The 22,056-nt window shown below is 40.6% G+C and overlaps 1 long non-coding RNA gene and 1 other non-coding gene across 6 annotated transcripts in view; one reads left to right on the forward strand and one right to left on the reverse strand.

Moving 5' to 3' along the window:
- Positions 1-1,401: 1,401 nt before the first annotated feature.
- The window catches only part of LOC132693844 (uncharacterized), an 87,163-nt gene continuing 66,508 nt past the window's right edge, over positions 1,402-22,056 (forward strand). For 4 of the 5 annotated variants that reach the window (XR_009616999.2, XR_009617001.2, XR_009617002.3 and 1 more), the window contains exons 1-3: positions 1,402-1,470; positions 1,921-1,983; positions 9,584-9,672. This is a non-coding gene — a long non-coding RNA (uncharacterized LOC132693844). The other variant, XR_013556539.1, reaches the window with a different exon arrangement.
- LOC132660465 (U6 spliceosomal RNA) lies at positions 12,226-12,332 on the reverse strand. The gene has a single exon (XR_009601810.1). It is a non-coding gene; the product is annotated as a U6 spliceosomal RNA (small nuclear RNA).

A 22,056-nucleotide genomic window follows, 5' to 3' on the forward strand; every position in this document is an offset into this window, starting at 1 on the left:
GTTTGTGAACTTTGTAAACTTGTAAACTCCTGCTATGGTGTCCTGAGATGTGCATCATTCATTACTCAGAATAATGTATGAAAATTGGAGTTCTTAGCTTCCAAGCATGTGTTCAGAAGAAAGAGTTTTAGTCATGGCCCTCTTTGCTATAAGTGACAGAAAACCCAATTCAAGCTACTTTAAGCAAAAAACAAAAAAACAAAAAAACAAGAAAACCCTCACCTCCCAACAAGCAAACAACCCCCGCCCCCCACCACCAAAAAAGAACCACTTCAACACCAAAAAACCCCAAATACACTGTTGGGTCACATGGCAAAAGTCCTGGTGCAAGGTGAGTTCAGGTACAGTTAGATAGATCTAGGGGTCCAAAAATGTTACCAAAACCTGGTCTTTCTCCTTCTTTTGGTTCTTCTTCCTCTGGGTTCACTTCAACTGTCAGAAACCCTTCCTTGTGATGGCCTCAGACCATTCCTGTCTTACAACTTCACTTCCCCAAAACCAATGGAAAAGAGTCCAGCTCTCAGTAGTTCTTTCTTGGTTGTTCAAACCAAAGTGTCAGGATGATCACTGATTGGACCGATTGCCACAGCTTGGGTCATACGCCCATCTCTGAACCAATGAGCATGCCTAAGAGCGTGTGATGTTTTGATTGGCTAGGTTGGGGTCACATGTCCAGTGTTGTAGCCACCAGTGGACACCCACCTCCATATTCCATGGGAGCACAAAGAGTGAGAGTGGAGTTGGAGAGACATCCTAGAGGAAAGTCAGGGAATTTGGCTACTGGGAGCCCAAAACACCAACACAGGAATATTATTACATGTTGACTGATGTCCTCAGGTTAAAATGCTTGTCAAGTGGCAATACTTCTTGTGGGCTCTGACTGTGGAACAGCTATGTTAACTGGTATCTAAAATATCCAGTCATTCTACCAATAAACACTTATTGAACATTTACTCTATTTACTGGCTCTAAACTAGATGTTGGGGTTACAGAAATAAAAATAGTCATTGCTGGCCGGGAGAGTCTAACATTATTGTTATTTTATCGTCAGGGTCTTGGTCATTACACATCTGCTGAGAGTATAATTTGGAGGAAAATCTGCTGATGGGAGTCTCTGGAGAACTTGATGGAGATGATGGGTGTTTAAAGCTCTTGTATACAATCTATTCATATCCCATATTTGCATTTGGCTTGTATTTTCAAATTTCTCTCTCACTTAGTATGTCTCTACTGTCTCTTGACCATTAGTAAGTCACAGGTAGTCCATTAGGAGATTGTTGCAGAGAAATACTTCAGAGAGTTATTTCTGATCTGTACATTGTGACACACACCGTCTGTTTATGTGGTAAACAGCGAGCTGCTATGACATCATCTGTGGTGCAACATCATAGTGGAGGCTACCAGCCATCCACTCTGTTGTCAGATGGATGGATCACTCTGTTGTCATTCACTTCGCAGATTTTTCTGTATGTATTTATCATACCATCAAAAAAATGGATGGTCATAAAAAATTTTATGAGAAAAAATTCCAGGTTTGCATGATTTTGGCATTGGATAAGGAATTGCTTTGGTAAGGTACGGGTCATGAGTGGTAAACTCAAGACTGACGGCAGTAAAGTGTAGGGATGAGAACACGGGGCCATGCAGTTCTCCAACAGAGCACTGCACACTGGTTTGGTGGTTGAGGAAGGCTTCTTGTAGAAACTGGAGGTAATGTTTGAAGGATGAAGTGGAATGAACCAAGAGTGCAGAGATTAGTGGATGTAGTAAATTCCTTAAATTGGGAGAGAGCAAAGTTTTAGAAGATAATGTTCATATTTTAGAATGTACCTGATGCTATGCAAATGACTTAAGTGAGTTTGGTCACTTCATATTTATAGCAGTTTTGTAAATTCCGAATTGTGTTATCACCATATTCAGATGAAGAAATGGACCACCCCCTGAACTTCTCCTCCTGTCTCACCACACACACAGAAAGATTAGGTAAGTTGCTCTAAGCCACACCACTAGAACAGGCCAAACTGGGATTTGAATTCAGGGAGTTCACTACACAATCTCTTAACTGCTGCATACAGAAGTTTCTGGAAAGAAAATTGCTACTATGGCTGAAGCTCAGGGAGCTAAGAGAAAATAGCATGAGATATGGCTGGAAAAGTAGTTGGGGGCTGGGCAGTGGAGGACCTTATAGGCTGAGGTGAGAATTGGGCCATATGAAGACTTTGAGAGGTTTTAGCAAGACCATGATGTGAGTTAATTTATTTTTTGAGAAGATTACTCTAGCTGGTGGGCTGAGAGCGAATTGTAGCCGGCAGTACTTGAAGCAGGGAGATGGGTTGGGAGGCTGCTTCAGTGGTCCAGGTGAGAGCTGATGGCTCACTGAACTGAAGTGATGGCAGTAAAAGCAGCCATAAATGGGTGTATACAATAGATACATAAGGTATAAAATTGCCTGGGTTTGGAGATTGATTAGGGGGAGAAGATAGAGGGCAGGGTCATTGGTGTCTGGCTTATGGAACTGGATTGATATTGGCACTGTCTACTGAGTTGGGGCCACAAAAGGAGACTAAGTTGTAGTGCTATGGCTTGCCTGATATGTGTTCCCCCCTACCCAAATTCATATGTTGAAATCCTCACCTCCAAAAGTGATGGTATTAGTAGTCGGTGAGGCCTTTGTATATGATACTTTCAAACATTTCCGGGAAACTAAGGAATATAATGCTGTTGGTTGGTTGCTCCTAATGTTGCTGTCAAAGTAGTGATAAGAAAGGATGATCTCAGGGATTTGAATTCCCTGAGAGCCTGCAGGTTTGCCTTGAGGGAGACCCTGATCTCCTGCAGGAGGGCTAAAATCAGCCAAATTTTTTCTTCCTTTTTCCTATGACTTTTATGCTCTGCTGGCTTAGAGGACTTAGTTCCAGAGAGAGGAATGCTTCCACAGGGAGACGCAACAATGATTCCATTGAACTGGAAGTTATAATTGCCACTTGGCTGCTCTGGACTCCTAGTGCCTCTGAATCTACAGGCCAGGAAGAGAATTATGTGCTGACTTGGTGATTGATCCCAACTACCAAGGGAAGATTGGATTACTATTCCACAGTGAAGCTAAGGAAGAGTATGTTTGGATTATAGGAAATCCCTTAAGGGATCTCTTGGTATCACTGTGTCCTATGATTAAGTTCCATGGAAAACTACAACCCAATCCAGGCAGACCTAGTAGTGGCCCAGATTCTCCAAGAGTAAAGGTTTGGGTCATCCAGCCAGGTAAAGAACCACAGCTAGCTGAGGTACTTGCTGAAAACAAAGGGGATATAGTATCGATAGTAGAAGAAGATAGTTATAAATACGAGGACTGTAATTGTCATGAAAATTTCCTCCTTATTTTGTGTCTATATACATATATTAAGTAAATGTCTTTGATCTCTTTCCTTTCTTGTTCCCTTATCATGTAACTTAAGATATGCTGACTTTATATTATAGTATTTAAGTGTTAACTTATGCCATACTATTTTAAGTTTATAGGATACCAACAACAACAACAAAAAAAGCAGTAAATGTCACTCAAGGATTTACCTTCTCTTCTGGGGAAGGGGTTAGTGCAGTTTTGGCTGTACACAGGATATTTGCATCATGTTAGGCAGAATTATGACTTTGTTAATGTCTTTGTTTGGAACTTAAAAATGGTTTAAGGAGATGCATATAGGGGTTACGTTGACAAGGGGTTGCAATGGTTAATTTTGTGTGCCAGCTTGACTGGGCTGAGGGATGCCCAGATAGCTGGTAAAGAATTATTTCTAAGTGTGTCTGTGAAGGTGTTTCTGAAAGAGATTAGCATTTGATTCAGTAAACTGAGTAGAGAGATCTGTTTTCCCCAAGGTGGGTGAGAGCTGTTTGGGGCCTGAATGGATTAAAGAGGCAAGGGAAGGGCAATTCCTCTCCTCTCTTCTTGAACTGGGTGGGATGTCCATCTTCTCCTGACCTTGAGCTTTGAAGCTTCTGGTTCTCAGGCCTTCAGCCTTGGGCATTTATACCAGTTTACCCATTGTCCTCCCCCCCAATTCCAGTTCTTAGGCCTTTGGACTCAGACTGAATTATTTCACCAGCTTTCCTGGTTCTCTAGCTTGAGACAGCAGATTGTAGAACTTCTTGGCCTCCATAACCGTGGGAGCCAATTCCTATAATAAACCTCCTCATATATCTCTATATATGGTTGACCCTTGAAAAACTTAGGAGTCAGGGGTGCTGACCTCTCGTGCAGTCAAAAATCCGTGTGTAACTTTTGACTCTCAAAAACTTAACTACTGATAGCTTACTGTTGACTGGAAGCTTTACAGATAACATAAACTGTCAATTAACACATATTTTGTATGTTATAGATATACTGCATTCTTACAATAAAGTAAGCTAGAGGAAAGCAGATGTTATTAAGAAAATCATAAGGAAGAGAAAATTCACTTACAGTACAGTAGGTATTTGTAAACGAAAAATCCACGTATAAGTGGACCCGTGCAGTTCAAACCCATGTTGTTCAAGGATCAACTGTATATCCTGTTGGTTCTATTTCTCTGGAGAGCCCTGACTAATACAGGTAGATAAGATGTTGGATTACAATAGGGACATGTTGAGTTCAGGTTCCTCTGAGATGTAAAATTCGCAGTTACAGGTATTTGTCTGGAACTCAGGGCAAGGCCAGAGAGCTAAACCGCACATTTGGGCGCTATGTTAGTTTTTAGGCCTGCTGTAACAAATTACTACACACTTGGCTGGTTAAACAACAGAAACGTATTCTCTCATAGTTCTGGAGGCCAGAAGTCCAGAGTCAAGGAGTCGGCAGAGTTGGTTCCCTCTGGAGGCTCCGAGGCAGAATCTATTCCATGGCTCTCTTCTAGCTTCTGGTGACTGCTGGTGATCCTTGGCTTAGGGCTGCATAACTACAATCTCTGTCTTCAAATGGCTTTCCCCTCTGGATATCTCTGTATCTCCTCCTTCTCTGTCACTTATAAGGTCACCTATCACTGGATTTAGGATCCAAACTAAATACAGGATGATCTCATCTTGAAATCTTTAACTTGATTACATTTGCCAAGAGTCTATTTCCAAATAAGGTTACATTCATAGATACTGGTTAGGATTGGACATATCTCTTTGGACTCCTCTTCAATCCACTATAAGTGCTATCAATTTAGAGATGTTATTCATACCTTGGAGCATGCATGCCATCGCTTCAAGGGAGAATTACACAGGAAGAAGAAAAGAGGGTCCAGAGCAGAGGCTTTAAAGATCTCCATTATATAATGGGTGGGTAGAAACGGATGAGCCTACAAAGTAGAATAGAAGGAAGGGGCCAGAGGAGTAGAAGGAACACCAGGAGGTAGAAGGCAGAAGAGTGCATTTCAAGAAGGAGGGAGGGAACAATGCTTACAAATGGTCACCAAAGAAGTGCTAGGTACTGGGCTTAACGTAATATTCATTATTGGCCTTTGATGTTGCTAATCTTTTAAGAGCTAATGTTATACATTTGTTCTAGGTTGTTTTTGTTTGTTTGAACTTTAACCAGAACATTAAATAGAATGTTAACTTTATAGCAAGTTTATTCAGACAAACACATATATGTTCATAGAGAAATTTTCTGTACTCTTTGTTTTTCTTTTTGGTAGAGACGTTCCAAATAGCTCATCACCTGAATCTTCCTGACTAAGATTTAATTTTTATGTAGTAAGTCAACTTTATCCTTCAACGTTGGAGTGCACTACAGTATAGCCCTGAGTCTTGCTTGCAGTGACATTTTTGAAACAACCCCCTTCTTTTAGTGCCTTTGTTGTAGAATGATTTTACCAGAAAGAAGATGCATTTCAAAATATATAGGGGAGTGCCTGGGTGGCTCAGTCAATTGATTGTCCAACTCTTGATCTCAGCTCAGGTCATAATCTCAGGGTTATGAGATCAAGCTGTGTGTCAGTCTCCACTCTGGGTATGGAGTCTGCTTGGGATTCTCTTTCTCCCTCTCTCTCTGTCCCTGTTCTCTCTCTCTCTCTCTCTCTCTCTCTCTCTCTCTCTATATATATATATATATATATATCTCCACCAATTTCTAGCAATATCATTGAACTCTTAATAAGACTTAACATCATGTTTCTTTTGAGATAGTGCATGAAGCAAAAATGCTTTGGCAAAAAATACTCCCCTGTATTTACCAAATGAAATTCCTGGTTACTGGGTGGATGGAAAACTGGGTCTAGTTTTGTGGGGGAACACTACCTCTTTACAGGTATATTGGTGCTTCCTGCTTTTTACTGAAGCTTCTTCCTGGATGTGGAGGGACCCAATGAGGGTGAAGGAGCAAAGATGGGAGCTGGGGTCTCCATAGGCATGCATGAAGGACAAAATCTGTTTGGCGGTGTTTGTGTAGGCAGTGACAGGGAAGAAGTTGAGAGAATCATGTCAAATTATGGAGAACCTTGGATGCCAAGCCAAGTTCAGGACCTCCCAGTGGAAACAGTGAGGTCTGTCCCAGAGCAGAAGAATCCTTTCTCCACTTCTATAGTTGTGATGCATTGTGGGTTTTCAGTGCAAGTATAGTAATCCAGGGTGTAATTATTTGTGTTCTCTCTGGGCTAATTTGAGAGTTTCTCCAGACTGAGGTCAGATTTTCATAGATAAACATGGGATTCCTATGCTAAGAACAGAGGAGAGTGGTTCAGGTAAAGGCAGCTGGTTCTGAGGTCTCGTGATGCTGCAGGCACTGTGACCCCCCAACCCTCGCACCCATGGGCTTCACATCACACAGTGTGGCCCAGATCAAATGGGCCACGATGGTGGAGGCCCCTGGAAGCCAATCAGAAGTGACCAGAGGGGTCATATTCATCCTCTGTGTATTTTTATTTCCCTACTTCTTTCAGTTCAGAGAAGCTCTGGAGAGATGTGTTCCTTCTGTTTTTATTAAGTTCTTCTGGTTTGAGGAGTGAAAGAGAAGGGGAACAGGGAGGGGGCTGTAGATGAGATGGCCTCCAGGCTGGGATTTATAAGAACATCCTTCCACTGGGTGATGTCTGCAAGAGGTAGAGGTATGGTTTCAATTCTGCTCTGGCAAGGCGGGCCAGCCCACGTTGCCAGCACATAGTTCTCTTGCAAGTCTCACACTGATTCGAGAGTTTGTAGACAACTTTGTACTTTGGGTCTCTGCCAGCTGTCCTGAAGAAACAACTCCCCTTGGCTTCACATTTTCTATCTCGCCCTCCCCACTCCTAACCAAAGTTAGAGAATAATAATTGTTTTCTTAGCAAGCACTACTCCTAAGTAAACCCAAGAAGGACCCGAGCAACGGTGCTTTTGGGACCAGCAGAGTCTTTTTCGCCTCTTTGTGACTTTTCTTCCTTTGATGGCAGAAGAACACGGCCCCCAGATTTGTACTGCTGCAGAGACTGTCGGTGAGGAGAGGGTCATTGCACAAGTAGACGTCAGGCCTGGGGGATGGCATTTTCGTTTTTGTTTTGTTTTAAACTACTAACTGACTCTAGATTTTAAGTTTGTTTATTTTGTGAGAGAGAATAAGCGTGAGTCGGGGAGGGACAGAGAGCAGGAGAGAGAGAATCCCAAGCAGGCTCTGCACCGTCAGTGCAGAGCCCAAGGTGGGGCTGGAACCCACCAACTGTGAGATCATGATCTGAGCCAAGAACAAGAGTCAGATGCTTAACTGACTGAGCCACCCACATGCCCCTAACTCCAGGGTTTTTTTGTATTTAACTTGCCATCATATTGTCTGATGTATTAACAACAGAAGGAAAATAACGTATTTCTATTTTGTCTCTCTTATTCTCCAAAATATTTATTGAAAATGTAGCCAACCCCTGTAGAATCTGATTTACTTGTCCATGGGCCACCCAAACCATCAGCCCCGCTCCTCCCTCTCCCCCTAATATCTCTTACATAAGGACAGCTGAGTGTTGGCCCCAGATGGGGTATAAGGAAGGGAAAGGTGGCCGCCTCTCTGCCCCTGTGTCAGCACATTCTCAATCTGCATCCAGAATCTGTGTAGAGCAGGTGTGAGCATAGAACCCATTCGCTTAAAACAGAGACTGGCAACTTCTTCTGTAAAGAGTCAGATGGTCAATGTCTTAGTCTTCACAGGCTATGCTGTCTCTGTTACAACTGCTCAGCTCTGCATGTGCATCGTAAAAGGAGCCCTCTGTGTACGTGAGTGGCTCTGGCTATGTTCCAATAAAGCCGTGTTTACCAAAATGGGCAGAAGGCAGATTTGACTCAGAGCTGTGGTTTGTCAGCCTCTGACTTAAAACCCGTCAGCGTTGCGCCTGTGCCCTCAAATTGAATCCCAACTCCTACCTGGTGTGCAAGGAGCATACTTTGGTCCCTCTCACGTGTCATGTACTTTCTGCTCCCTGCACTGCACTCCAGACACATTGCTTTGTTTCTGGCCCTCAGACGTGTCTTACTTCCTCTCATCTCGAGAAATCCGAGCTATTGTGCAAGTTGTTCCTTTGGCCTTACACCGTCTTCCAACCCTCTCTCTCCTCCATGCATTTACATCTGCCTTACTCTCCAGATCTCAGTTGGATCTTTTCTAGCACATCTCCCTTAATCCCTGTGCATAAGTTAGGATTCTTGACAGCAAATGACAGAAACTAAATTTAGTTAAACTGAGGAATTGGTATGGTATAGTTTGGCTGAAACAAATGATATTGTTTGGCTGAAATCAACAAACCCTGGGCAGGGCTAAGAGGAAGTGAGCTTAGGCATGACTAAAATCACAGATGCAATGAGTAACACAGTTGATGTAGAATGTTCTCATCTCACGGTAGACATGTGGGGGTGTCTCCTACATCGAGTGGCCTTCCAGACTACAGCGTACTTGAGAAACTGGAACAATGAGGGCCTTTGGGGGTCAAAAAGGATGCCCAAAGGATTTACATTCTTCAGTAGGTACCAAGGGCATCACTGGTTTCTAATAATATCTGATAGCAAAACATATATGATATTTATTATATGCCAGGCCCTGTTCTAAGCACTTCATGCGAATTATTTAACCTTGCAATAACTCTATCAATGAATGCTAATATCATTACCACTTTATGGGTTATCTTAGTTATCTAATTAATTGTGCAGCCAAAATTTAGTGGCTTAATACAACAAACATTTATTTTCTCACAGTTTTTGTGGATCAAGCAGCCAGGTGTGGCTTAGCTGGTCTTTGGGCTCAGTGTCTCTTGTAAGTCTGTGATCAAGGTGTTGGCCAGGCTGCAGGGACCTTGAGGCTTGACTAGAGAAGAACTTACTTCCAAGCTAAGTCATGTGGCTGTTAGCAGAATAGACTCAGGGCCCCAGTTCCTTTTTGGGTGTTGACCAGAGTTCCTTGCCATGAAGCAAGTTGCCATATTGTGAACTTTCCTATGGAGGAACCCAGTTCTTTGCCATGTGGGGCTCTTCATAGGAAAGCTCAAAATATGGCAACTTGCTTCACCAAAGTGAGTGCATGAGAAGAGTCAGAGACTGAGAAAGATGGGAGTCATAGGCTTTTGTCACCTAAACTTGGTGATGATGTCCTATTGCTCTTGCTGTATTCTGTCCATAGAAACAAGCCATGAAGCCCTAGCCCACACTCCAAGGGAGGGGATTACAGAAGTGCATGAATACCAGGAGACAGGAACCTTTGGGAACCAGGTCAGTAGCTGCCTACCACATAGATGAAGAAACCAAGGCACCAAAAGTAATGGATCTGCCCTAAGGTAACACAGTTAATCAACCAGAGAACCCAGAAATGAGACCTAGGACTTGTGCTTGTAACCACCAAGCCATCCTGGGCAATTAGATTTGTATAAGCTCCCAGGTGATTCTAATGTGTAGCTGAGACTGTGAATCGCAAGCCTAGCCTTCATAAGCTTCAGTGTGCACACAAATCATCTGTGTTCTGGTTAAAATGCTTATTCTGATTTGGTGGGCTTGGAATGGGGCCTGAGGTTCTGAATTTCTAACAAGTTCTGGGTGATGCTGATGTCACTAGCCTGTGGACCACACTTTGAGTAGCAAGGGCCTGAAGGAACAACTCTGGGCTGAAAGTCGGGCAATTGTTTTTCCACTTGTGGTTTTTCCTCACATTGGTGGTAAGTGGGCCAGTCATTTGATCTTTCTGATTTTTAAAAATCTTACATTTATTTTTTCATTCATTCATTCATTCATTCACATTCAATGTTCAATAGCCAGTCATCCAATAACAGCCAATACTAATTTTTAAGCACTTTTTTTTTATCCTGGCTATAAATATAACAGCAATTCTTGTCTTTCAGGTTTGATGGAAATGTTACTTCCTATGGAAAGCTTCTCCCATTCCCAAAGACCTTACCTTCAGACCTGCTTACATGATATCTTTTGTGTTTCTGTCACTACTTTTATATTGCATTACAATTGTTCATGGATACTCCTCCCCCATTTGATGGTTTTTTTTAAAAAGATTTTTTGGGGCACCTGGGTGGCTCAGTCGGTTGGGCGTCCGACTTTGGCTCAGGTCACGATCTCGCGGTCCGTGAGTTCGAGCCCCGCGTCGGGCTCTGGGCTGATGGCTCAGAGCCTGGAGCCTGCTTCCGATTCTGTGACTCCCTCTCTCTCTGCCCCTCCCCCGTTCATGCTCTGTCTCTCTCTGTCTCAAAAATAAATAAAACGTTAAAAAAAAAAGATTTTTTTAAGTAATCTCTACACCCAATGTGAGGCTCAAACTCACAACTCTGTGATCAAGAGTTGCATGCTCTACCGACTGAGCCAGCCAGGTGCACCACCCTGCAGCCCCTATTTGATGGTTTTATGTGAATTTTAAAAAGACATCCTTTTTTCTTTTTTTAAAATTTTTTTTAATGTTTATTTTTGAGAGAACAAGAGAGTATGAATGGGGGAGGGGTGGAGAGCAAGGGAGGGGCAGAGAGAGAGGGAGACACAGAATCTGAAGCAGGCTCCAGGCTTTGAGCTGTCAGCACAGAGCACGATGCGGGGCTTGAACTCATGAACTGAGATCATGACCTGAACCAGAGTCTGGCACTTAACTGACTGAGCCACCCAGGTGCCCCATAAAGACATCCTTTTTTCAAAACTCTGTATGTTCATCTGCAGGAAAACTCAACTAAATATTCAGGTCTGGGATGTATATGATGTTGATGATGGCCTTGAAGCTGTGCATTGTTTCTCACCTTTGTCCTTATCTGTCCCCCACGCTGGATATCGACTCTGCAGCTGGGACTGTGTCTGTTCCATCTTTATATCCCCCAGTGCCTAGCACAATGCCTAATATGTAGGAATCATGCAAAAAGTATTTGTTGAATGAAGAAACATTTATTTTAGAAAATATTGAAAGGCAAAAAATAAAAAAATGAAGTGCCATCCTATTTCACAGTGGTAACCTTTGCCAATGTTTTGTTGTACCTCCTTTGGTCTTTTTTCCATTCATAAATAGGTGTGGCATCCATATCTCCATTTGCCTTGATAATATGTAACTTTTCCTGTCTTTCTTTTGAGTGATAGCAGCCAGCATTTACTGACACTGTGCAGAGTGCTTGGTAAAATCCATTGTAATAAGCTCCACTTGCTGCCACTAAGCTCCTGGGAACTTATAGTCTGGGGACAGAGTTAGAGTCATGGCTAACAAGGCACAGCTGTCATGAGGCTTGATGTTTTGAGATCTAGCCTGACATCTTCAATATGATGTGGGGGGAGCAGGTGGTTTGAGAATTGCCAGGAGGGGTGGGACAGACCCTAGGACTCGACCCTGGGGGCCACCCTTCCTGAGACTGTTTGACAGCCAACATAGTTCTCCACTTGATAAGAGCAATTCTACTCCGAAAATCCCTCAGAACAGGGCACATCATCTGAAGTTGAAACACACTATAACTTTTAGTGAGAAAGAAATTTTTTCATTGCAAGCCCTCAGATTGACCTCCATTCTGCTAAAAAACATGACAGAAACAAACAAATAAGAACAACCACCAAATCCCATTAAAATGTACGAAATGACTTCATTTGTTAATGTAGCCTGACAAAGCATTGCCCTTCATCAATTACTCTATATAATATGGCTGTTTACTTGCTCTCATTAATCCATTACACAGAGAACAATTAAGACTTGGCTTTTGGCTTACAGCTATGATAGCAAATTTTTAAACAATTCAGCTTTTAGCACAAACAAATAAAGAAACTCAGGGCAGTAGGGATGAGAGAAACCCATTGAAACCAAGAATCATACTACACTTTCTGGAGAGGTTGTGTGTCATCCTTGTGCAGAGAGCCATGAGAATCTTCTCTGATTCATTCCAATTTTCTCCTATGTGCTGCTGAAGCAAGTGCTACGCTCTCTGGAGAGGTTGATATCACTGGGCTTAAAGGCACAAGATTGTCCTTTATTAATGAGCAGACCACCGGGATTCTGAGAGGAGAATTCGGTGAAATGGGTGCTAACCGTACAATTGCAAAAATGGCCCCGTGGTAACTTTGGACTGTGGCACCCAGCTGCATGCAAGGTGAGCAAAGGACAGGTGGATCTTGCACAGTGCCAAGATCCAAGGAGCTGAAAGAGGGCTACTGAATAAAACTGGGTTGATAAGGTGAATCTGATGTCGTGTCTGTATGATTATACCCATGTTGTACCAAAGGCTCCCAAATGTAATAAAAACTGGGAGATGAGCTACTCTTTCTCTTTTGATTCTGTTACTTCCAAACCTATTTCTCTGTGTTTTCTCCATCTCAGTGAATGGCACCGCCTTCCACCCAGTTACTTTAACTGAAAACCTAGGTGTTGTCTTTGTGATAGTGAAGTTTATATGTCAACTTGACTGGGCTGCAGTATACAAAGTCATCTGGTAGACATGATTTCTGGGTGTTTCTATGAGGGTGTTTCCAAAAGTGATCAGCATTTGAATTGGTGTTGACTTGAGTGAAGTAGCTGGCTCTCCCCAATGTGGGTGGGCACCATCTCATCCACCGAGGGCCCGAATATTACAAAAAGTATAGGAAGGTTGAGTCTGTGCTGTGCCTGGGTACTTGAGTGGGACATTGACCTTCTCCTACCAAATTACCCAGGGCTCACATAAATGATAGCCATCAACATTTAATGCCTCACACAGTGTCTGTGGGTCAGGAGCTGAGAAATGACTTAGCTGGGTGGTTCCAGTTCAGGGTGTCTCTCGTGAGTCTGTATTGATCTGGAGGGTTAACTGGAGGACCTGCTTCCAAGGTGGCTCATTCACTTTGTTTTTTGCAGGAGGCCTCAGTTCCTTGCCATGTGGATCACTCCGTAGTGCTGCTTGAGTGATCCAAGACAGCACAACAGAATCTGCAATGTCCTTTGTGACGTAGGCTTGAAAGTCCCATTCCTTAACTTTTGCAACATTTTATTGGTTACATACACCAGTCCTATTCAGCGCGAGAGGGAGATACATAAGGGTGTGAGTATCAGGAGGTGAGACTCACTTGGGGCCATCTTGGGGGCTGTCTTTCGCACACCATGACATTGTGGTTGCTGGCCACTCTAGTCTCCTCCCTACACACTTTCCCCAGCCTGGCTTTTCCCTCATCCTCTATATCTGAGCTTAAGTATCTCTTTCTTGGAGGACTCTTCCCTAACAACCATATCTGGAGGAGATACTCTACCACCCTGTATTTAGTTCATAGCACTCATGATAATCCATAATGATATTATATATGCACTCATTTATTTAGTGACTTACTGTCTCCCTTCCTTCCCACTTGGATGTAAACTCCTAAAATTGCTGGAGTCTATTGTGACCCCGTCCCCTAGCATAGTATATGACAAATATGAAAAAATCAATTTATATCTGTTGAAGGAATGATTTTTTAAAATTAAAGCTAAGGTAAGGTGGCTCCTTTTCTCTCCTTGGCTTGATCCAAAGTTTTCTCTTGCAATTTGGAAGGGGCTTGGGGAGAGGGTGGGAACAAAGGAAGGAAACTAAGAGGTCCTGGTTGGAAGCAGATTGAGGGCTGGGCTGAGGGAAGAGGATACTGGAATGCGGCTCCCCCTATAACATCCCCCACTGGACCCCACAAAGGCAGTACTCAGAGACAGCTGACCATTACCACAAGCCCCACTGGGCAACACTAAAGTTTTATTCTGACCCCGGTAGGAGGCATTTTCATTTGGACTCTGAAGGAGGTAAAAGACTAATTCCAGCTTTTGCCAGAAAGTAGCAGAATGAGAAGGTGAGACAAGGTCACATTCATCTTGAGTGACTGGGAGGTAAAAGTGGGAATGACTGGGACACGTGGAGGGGGAGACCCAAGTTCTCCACCCTTCTCCCGATACTTATCTCTAGAGTAAACCATCTGGGAGCATGTAGAGGCAGGCAGAACAATGTGAGGAAATTTGCACAGAATGTTATCTCTGCACTTTGCCAAATAGTTGGTGAGCTCTAGGGGGCTGGTATAGCCTCTGCTCTGACCTGGAACCTCATTTCGAAGCAGGGGAGGAAAGCTACTCAGTGGAGCTGGGGCATGAAGTCCTAACACTCCCACACTGTCTGTGCCTGAGGCAGGGGGCCAGGTCCAGCGCTGCTCAGTGGCCAACTCAAATTTGAAAGGTGTTGCTGGGAAGTTTCTGTTCAGCCAGGAATCACGTGGCTTCCTTAAGGGCCTCATTTGGGTCCCCAGAGAAAGCCTTGTCTCTGTGCATGGTGTTAAAATATAATTTTCAAAAGGTTAAAAAAGCATGACTCTAAAAACAACAAAAAAGACTCATGCAAATACAAAAGGCATACATGTCAAAGATTTTATTCAACTCATTAATTAAAGAACCAGTACTAGTTGAAACCTGTCCAAAGAGCATTTGAAAAGCCAGGGATATATACATACGTGTGTATGTATAAAATATATATATGTATAATATACATATATAGTTATAGATGTACATATGTATATATTACATATAATTTTATGATATAACTATAACATAATTATATGTTATAATGTGTTATATAATTACAATTATTATATAATATATAATATGCTGCATATAATTATGTTATGTAACATATAATAAATATATATGTATACATACACACATTATATACAATTATATGTAATTATACTGTATCTACTATATATGGATATATATATTATATATAATTATGATTATAATTTGAGAAGCTGGGGATATATACATACATGCAATCATATATATATACATACATATATGTGTATATATATGTGTGTGTGTATATATATATATATATATATATATATACACACACACACACATTGCTGGGTTCAAGTTCAGTAGGGCCATGCATTGCAATCTATGGAGTATCTGCTTCCCTGGATTAAAATTACTTGTATCTCTATCAGTCAAAATTCTACAAGCCAACCTGTGCCCTTACAGAGTTATAAAATAGCTCAGGAAACAGAAAGTCAAGACCAGAATGGCATCAAAAGAAAACTCAGAAATCTCTTTTGTCTATTTCCAGGATTCAGATAACTTTTCTGATAATAGATTCTGATGAAAGCTCCCTTCTCAGGGTGATTTGATGGCAGCTGAAAGATGTCCCCCACTGAAAGTTTATCATGACAGTTGGTCCTTTCTGTGATGTGATGATTTCAAGTCTGTACTACATGCAGTAATAGTTAACATTTATTAAGCACCTACTCTGGGCCAAACACATTGCTAAGAACATTACACAGATAAATTTATTTCATCCTCACAACAAATCGATTATTCTTATCTGTATTTTGCAGATGACAAAATGAAGCTTAGGAAAATTCGGTAATTTGCTCAAGGTCACACAGCCATCCAGGAAATGGTGGATCCAGGATTTGGAGGCATGGAGTCTGACTCTTGAATTACAAGAAGTTGTCCTAGACACTGGGAGTTCTAGAAAGATTAGTTATACGCCGTCCCTGTCCAAAATAATCTTGGAAAGTTTAGTTTCCCACCAAGACAAAGTCTCATGCTCTCCCTACAAAAAATGAGGTCTTACTGATGTCTTCGCCAAGCTTACTATGAGGATAAATGAAATGATATGGAAGTACCATATAGACCTTACATCAGTGGACAGGCTGATGTTATTATTAAGGAACTGTCATTATCAGAGCTGTCCTTTATGTTCATGGGGAAGATAGAATTTGGGTTTTTGATGAACTAGAGTCAACAACGAGCTGTTTCTAGTTATCGCCAGGGCCGGGGCTAGGATGTACAAAATTTAAATTGCTGCCAAGAAGCTCAGTAATCAAGATAAAAAAAACATTTTAATGCAACTTTTAAAAAGAAATAAAAATGAAGGTATAAAACTATATGATGGACAAAATACAATTTTAATTTAATTTGATGAAGTCAAGATAAGTATGACTGATTTTTCCTTTTGCCTTGGGCTTCAATATGACTCAGCTTGGCACAGGTTTCTAGCCTATTTCCTTACAGAATTTACCAAAAGGCAGTATTGTGGAATGTATTTCCAGTCTTGTTCTGGGGTGTTGCTCTTTTTTTTAAATTTTAATTTATATTTTTTTAAAATTACATCCAAATTAGCATATAGTGCAACAATGATTTCAGGAGTAGATTCCTTAGTGCCCCTTACCCATTTAGCCCATCCCTCCCCCACAACCCCTCCAGTAACCCTCAGTTTGTTCTCCATATTTATGAGTCTCTTCTGTTTTGTCCCTCTTCCTGTTTTTATATTATTTTTCCCTTCCCTTATGTTCATCTGTTTTGTCTCTTAAAGTCCTCATATGAGTGAAGTCATATGATTTTTGTCTTTCTCTGACTAATTTGGCTTAGCATAATACCCTCTAGTTCCATCCACATAGTTGCAAATGGCAAGATTTCATTCTTTTGATTGCCGAGTAATACTCCATTGTATATATATACCACTTCTTCTTTATCCATTCATCCATCGATGGACATTTGGGTTCTTTCCATACTTTGACTCTTGTTGATAGTGCTGCTATAACATGGGGGTGCATGTGTCCCTTCAAAACAGCACACCTATATTCCTTGGATAAATGCCTAATAGTGCAATTGCTGGGTCCTAGGGTAGTTCTATTCTTAGTTTTTTGAGGAACCTCCATACTGTTTTCCAGAGTGGCTGCACCAGCTTGCATTGCCACCAACAATGCAAAAGAGATTCTCTTTCTCTGCATCCTCGCCAACATCTCTTGTTGCCTGAGTTAATGTTAGTCGTCTGACAGATTTGAGGTGATGTCTCAATGTGGTTTTGATTTGTATTTCCCTGATGATGAGTGATGTTGAGCATTTTTTTATGTGTTGGTTGGCCACCTGGATGTCTTCTTTGGAGAGGTGTCTATTCGTGTCTTTTGCCCATTTCTTCACTGGATTATTTGTTTTTTGGATATTGAGTTTCATAAATTCGTTATAGATTTTGCGTACTAACCCTTTATCTGATATGTCATTTGCAAATATCTTCTCCCATTCTGTTGGTTGCCTTTTACTTTTGCGTATTGTTTCCCTCGCTGTGCAGTAACTTTTTTTTTTTTTGATGAAGTCCCAGTAGTTCATTTTTACTTTTGTTTCCCTTGCCTCCAGAGACGTGTTGAGTAAGAAGTTGCTGCGGCCAAGATCAAAGAAGTTTATGCCTGCTTTCTCCTCAAGAATTCTGATGGTTTCCTGCCTTACATTGAGGTCTTTCATCCATTTTGAGTTTATTTTTGTGTATGGTGTAAGAAAGTGGTCCAGGTTCATTCTTCTGCAGGTCGCTGTCCAGTTTTCCCAGCACCACTTGCTGAAGAGACTGTCTTTATTCCGTTGGACATTCTTTCCTGCTTTGGCAAAGATTAGTTGGCCATATGTTTGTGGGTCCATTTCTGGGTTCTCTATTCTGTTCCATTGATCTGAGTGTCTGTTTTTGTGCCAGTACCATACTGTCTTGATGGTTACAGCTTTGTAGTATAGCTTGAAGTCTGGGATTGCGATGCCTCCTGCTTTGGTTTTCTTTTTCAAGATTGCTTTGGCTATTCGGGGTCTCTTCTGTTTCCTTACAAATTTTAGGATTATTTGTTCTAGCTCTGTGAAGAATGCTGGTGTTTTTTTGATAGGGATTGCATTGAATATGTAGATTGCTTTGGGTAGTATTGACATTTTAACTATATTTGTTCTTCTAATCCATGAGCATGGAATCTTTTTCCATTTTTTTGTGTCTTCAATTTCTTTCATAAGCTTTCTATACTTTTCAGTGTATAGATTTTTTACCTCCTAGGTATTTATTCCTAGGTATTTTATGGTTTTTTGGTACAACTGTAAATGGGATTGATACCTTGATTTCTCTTTCTGTTGCTTCATTGTTAGGGTATAGGAATGCAACCGATTTCTGTGTGTTGATTTTATATCCTGCAACTTTACTGAATTCATGAATCAATTCTAGCAGTTTTTTGGTGGAATCTTTTGGGTTTTCCATATAGAGTATCATGTCATCTGTGGAGAGTGAAAGTTTGACCTCCTCCTGGCTGATTTGGATACCTTTTATTTCTTTGTGTTTTCCGATGGCTGACGCTAAGACTTCCAATACTATGTTGATTAACAGTGGTGAGAATGGACATCCCTGTCTTGTTCCTGACCTTAGGGGGAAAGCTCTCAGTTTTTCCCCATTGAGAATGATATTAGCATTGGGTCGCTCATATATGGCTTTTATGATCTCGAGGTATGCTCCTTCTATCCCTACTTTCTTGAGGGTTTTTATGAAGAAAGGATGCTGTATTTTGTCAAATGCTCTCTGTGCATCTATTGAGAGGATCATATGGTTCTTGTCCTTTCTTTTATTGATGTGATGAATCATGTTAATTGTTTTGCAGATATTGAACCAGCCCTGCATCTCAGGTATAAATCCCACTTGGTCGTGGTGAATATATTTTTTTCATGTATTGTTGGATCTGGTTGGCTAATATCTTGTTGAGGATTTTTGCATCCGTGTTCATCAGGAAAATTGGTCTATAGTTCTGCTTTTTAGTGGGGTCTCTGTCTGGTTTTGGAATCAAGGTAATGCTGCCTTCATAGAAAGAGCTTGGAAGTTCTTCCATTTCTGTTTTTTAGAACACCTTCAAGAGAACAGGTGTTAACTCTTCCTTAAATGTTTGGTGGAATTCCCGTGGAAAGCCATCCGGCCCTGGACTCTTGTTTTTTGGGAGATTTTTGATTACTAATTTGATTTCCTTACCGGTTATGGGTCTGTTCAAATTTTCTACTTCTTCCTGTTTCAGTTTTGGTGGTGTATATGTTTCTAGGAATTTTTCCATTTCTTCCAGATTTCCCATTTTATTGGCATATAATTGCTCATAATATTCTCTTATTATTGTTTTTATTTCTGCTGTGTTGGTTGTGATCTCTCCTCTTTCATTCCTGATTTTATTCATTTGGGTCCTTTCCTTTTTCTTTTTGATCAAACCAGCTTCTGGTTTCATTAATCTGTTCTACTGTTTTTGTTTGCTTGTTTGTTTGTTTTGATAGCATTAATTTGTGCTCTAATCTTTATTATTCCTTGTCTTCTTCTGGTTTTGGGTTTTATTTGCTGTTCTTTTTCCAGCTCCTTAAGGCATAAGGTTAGATTGTGTATCTGAGATCTTTCTTCCTTCTTTGGGAGGCCTGGATTGCTATATACTTTCCTCTTATGACTGCCTTTGCTGTGTCCCAGAAGCTTTGGGTTGGGGTGTTATCATTTTCATTGACTTCCACATACTTTTGAATTTCCTCTTTAACTGCTTGGTTAGCCCATTCATTCCTTAGTAGGATGTTCTTCAGTCTCCAAGTATTTGCTACCTTTCCAAATTTTTTTCTTGTGGTTGATTTCGAGTTTCATAGCATTGTGGTCTGAAAATATGCACGATATGATCTCGATCTTTTTGTGCTTGTTGAGGGCTGATTTGTGTCCCAGTATATGGTCTGCTCTGGAGAACGTTCCAAGTGCACTGGAGAAGAATGTATATTCTGCTGCTTTAGGATGAAATGTTCTGAATATACCTGTTAAGTCCATGTGGTCCAGTGTGTCATTCAAAGCCATTGTTTCCCTGTTGATTTTTTGCTTAGATGATCTGTCCATTGCTGTGAGTGGGGTGTTGAAGTCTCCTACTCTTATGGTATTACTATCGATGGGTTTCTTTATGTTTGTGAATAATGGATTTATATATTTGGGTGCTGCCACATTTGACGCATAAATGTTTACAATTGTTAGGTCTTCTTGGTGGATAGACCCCTTGATTATAATATAATGCCCTTCTGCATCTCTTGATACAGTCTTCCTTTTGAAGTGTAGATTGTGATATAAGTATGGCTACCGTGGCTTTCTTTTGTTGACGATTAGCATGATAGATGGTTCTCCATCCCCTTATTTTCAATCTGAAGGTGTCTTCAGATCTAAAGTGGGTTTCTTGTAAACAGCGTCTAGATGGATCTTGTTTTCTTATCCATTCTGTTACCCTATGTCTTTTGATTGGAGCGTTGAATCTATTGACATTTAGAGTGAGTACTGAAAGATATGAATTTATTGCCATTATGATGCTTGTAGAGTTAGAGTTTCTGGTGGTGTTCTCTGATCCTTTCTAATCTTTTTTGCTTTTGGGATTCATGTATATATATATTTTTTTTCTTTTCATATGTTCTTCCCTCAGAGAGCCCCCCTTAAAATTTCTTGCAGGGCTGGTTTAGTTGTCAGAAACTCCTTTAATTTGTGTTTGGTGGGAAACTTTTTATCTCTCCTATTTTGAATGACAGCCTTGCTGGATAAAGAATTCTTGGCTGCATATTTTTCTGATTCAGCACACTGAATAAATCCTGCCACTCCTTTCCGGCCTGCCAAGGTACTGTGGATAGGTCTGCTGCAAACCTGATGTGTCTTCCCTTGTAGGTTAGGGACTTTTTTTCCCTTTCTGCTTTCATGATTCTCTCTTTGCCTGAGTATTTTGTTAATTTGACTATGATACGCCTTGTTGATGGTTGGTTTCTGTTGAATCTAATGGGGGTCCTCTGTGCTTCCTGGATTTTGATGTCTGTGTCTTTCCCCAGGTTAGGAAAGTTTTCTGCTATGATTTTGCTCACATAACCCTTCCACTCCTATTTCTCTCTCTTTCTGTTCTGGGACCCCTATGATTCTGATTTTGTTCCTTTTTAGTGAGTCACTGATTTCTCTAATTCTTAAATTGTGCTCTTTTGCCTTAATGTCCCTCTTTTTTTCTGCTTCATTATTCGCTATAAGTTTGTCCTCTATATCGCTGATTCTCTGTTCTGCCTCATCCATCCTTGCCACCAGGGTATCCACCCATGATTTCAGCTCAGTTATACCATTTTTAATTTCATTCTATTTTTTACTTCTTTTATCTCTGCAGAAAGGGATTCTAATCTATTTTTGACTCCAGCTAGTATTCTTATTATCGTGATTCTAAATTCTGGTTCAGACATCTTGCTTGTATCTGTGTTGGTTAAATCCCTGGCTGTCGTTTCTTCGTGCTCTTTCTTTTGGGGTGAATTCCTTCGTTTCGTCATTTTGAATGGAGTAAAAGAATTAATGAAGTAGAAAAATTGAAATTAAAAAATATTAAAATTAGAAAATATTAAAATTAAAAATTAAACACACACAAATCGAATAAAGGATGCTAGATTCTAGGTGTGTTTTGGTCTGGGTGTTAAAAGTGGTTTGACAAATTAGAGGAAAAAAAGGGGGGCGGTAAGAAGAAAAAAAAGGATATCGTTTGAGAATTTGAAAAAATGAATACACTGATGGAGACTAAAATGAGATGATGGGGTTAAAATATAATTTGCAAAAATATACACAAAAGTAAAGAATATAGTAGAAAAAAATTAAAATATTTTTAATAAAAATTAAAAGTAAAAAAGAATTTTTTCTCTTTTTGTATTCAAGAAAAAGAAAAGAAATGAAAAAGAGAAAAGATAAGGAAAGGAAAAAAGAAAAAAAGAAAAAAGGAAATCATTTGAAAATTTGAAAAAGTGAATATACTCTAGTAGACTAAAATAAAATGATGGAAGTAAAATAGAATTTGAAGAAATTTACATAAAAGCAAAAAATATATTAAAAAATTAAAAATAATTTTAATAGAAACTGA

Source organism: Panthera onca, chromosome B4 (assembly GCF_046562875.1).
Source record: "Panthera onca isolate mPanOnc1 chromosome B4, mPanOnc1 haplotype 2, whole genome shotgun sequence".
Classification (NCBI taxonomy): domain Eukaryota; kingdom Metazoa; phylum Chordata; class Mammalia; order Carnivora; family Felidae; genus Panthera; species Panthera onca.